Below are 2,283 nucleotides of genomic sequence, written 5' to 3' on the forward strand. Positions count from 1 at the left end.
AAGTTTGGTGGTCGGCAGATAGTTTTTGTCAATTTAGGGTGGACAATTGATACACCCTCAAAGTATTGTAGTATTTTTGATAACAGAGCATCTATAGGGTATACAAATGATAATATCCCAAAATTAAACTTTGTATTTATAATGTACTACAACTTTAATGTAAAATGTAATAAAAAATATAAAGACATTTTTGAGTAGTCAATTTTAGCTTTCTTTTACAAAATAGTATTATAAAAGACAATTGGTAAAATGTAATAAAAATGACACGAGAAAAGGTTAGTAGAGGTGATTTTTCTTGTAGTTATTAAAACATATGAAGTAATTGACACACACACATATTCAATACTTCTATTTACCCCTATTTATTAATAAGTGGGAAATTAAAGTCGTAATTATCATAATGTATTATTAATTGATATGTAAAATATAAATACTAATAGAAGCTAATTTGTAGACAAATAAAGTAAACCATATTTTATGGGCACGTGATACATTAATCTAAGGTCAAATGAGATATATCACATGATATTTCAAACTGTAGTCCAATTTTCAACATTTGCATATGGTTTTATAAGCTCGTAAACCAATAAAATATACCATGAGAAATCAAAGGCTATTGTATATATTGCACCATTGGATATATATAAATATATATACACACACACACACACATATAACTTCCGTTAATCTTCCATGGCCATGCATTAGAATAAAATAATCTAACCGCACATACTATATCCGATTGATAGATTTTGAAATTAGTTTGATTACATGGTAATAGAATTATCTTATAACATTCAGGATATGAATTAAGTACTATTTTATCAATTTTGAGTATCGTATTGAGTTTCAAATTAATTAAATGTTGAAACTCTTTCATGTTTGGCCGGACATTATTACTTAATAAAATTACGAAAAGCCAATAACGAATTGTGTAGGATACATAGTAAAATAAACTTTAAAATGTAATTAAGTATTCACATGAATTTTGTGTAATTAAACAAAATATGTTATTTTAGTGAAATTGTTAGAATATTTAAAATTGTAGGGGTGGTCTAAAATTTCTCGGACTTGAGCAAACTACACGATCCCACACGGTTTATTTTGACAAATACAACTTGTTAACCACTCTGACTGTTGGTAGAATAAGTTCCTATCAGCAAAACACAATTCAAACTCATATTTGCAAGCAGCAAACAATATCTTATCAAGGATCAAATTTGAGTGGAGTTTTTGGTCAATCAATCTGAATAAATTTGAGTAGAGTTTTTTGTCAATTAATCAAGTTTTTGGGTTTTCAAAAAATTTATGTTCAAGGTAAATCTGGGAGCTATCATTACAAGAAAGCAATGGATATTGATCAACAAGGTTAGTAGTGTATATATTCTTTGTAATTTGATATTTAGAACTGTTATGATTATTTTCTTGTTGAGTAAAGAGATGGTTATGTGGAGATTTTAGCTATGTAACCATGTAATGACCAATGCTTTAAAATTAAACACTTGTTCGATAATTTATCAAAACAAAAAAAAATAAAAAAAACATGTAGATATATAAGAAAAATGAGCATGTAATGTCTGGCAGTCGTGCTTATAGGAGAAAGAGGCTGAAACAAAGAACTAATACATTTTTTAAGTTTGTTGCTTCAGTGATTCTGAGCAGTCAACATTCTTTAAGCCATATCTTCATGTAGAAAACTTCAAATAGAAAACCGTAAAATTATTTGAACTCATGAGGAATAAATATTTCTAGACATGTATAGTTTGTAATTTTATTCCTTATTAATTGATATCAGTTAATGCAGAAACTTCGGGTCTTGTGTAGTTTCAAGATAGTTAATTATGACCTTTGTGCACTAAATCGTGAATATCTTTAAGAAGAGAAGTCCAAATTTGATTTTGTAAATTTCTTCCATAACGAGACACATTTATCTATCAAAGAATTTATATTATGCAATCTCATATATTATAGATCAATACAGTTAAATTATGAAATATGGCTTATAATCATAGACTTGGTTGCTTCAATGATTTTGAGCAGTCAGCATTCTTTAAGCCATATCTTCATGTAGAAAACTTTAAATAGATAACCGTAAAATTTTGAACTCCTGAGGAATAATATTTCTAGAAATAAATAGTTTGTAATTTTATTCCTTGTTAATTGATATCAGTTAATTCAGAAACTTCGGGTCTTGTGTAGTTTCAAGGCAGTTGTGGAAGATTTGGTTCTCTTTCAGTTTCCTATATGCAAATAAGTTTTTCAATGATAAATTTCACCACATGC

This window comes from Citrus clementina, unplaced genomic scaffold (assembly GCF_000493195.1).
Source record: "Citrus clementina cultivar Clemenules unplaced genomic scaffold, Citrus_clementina_v1.0 scaffold_55, whole genome shotgun sequence".
Lineage (NCBI taxonomy): Eukaryota > Viridiplantae > Streptophyta > Magnoliopsida > Sapindales > Rutaceae > Citrus > Citrus x clementina.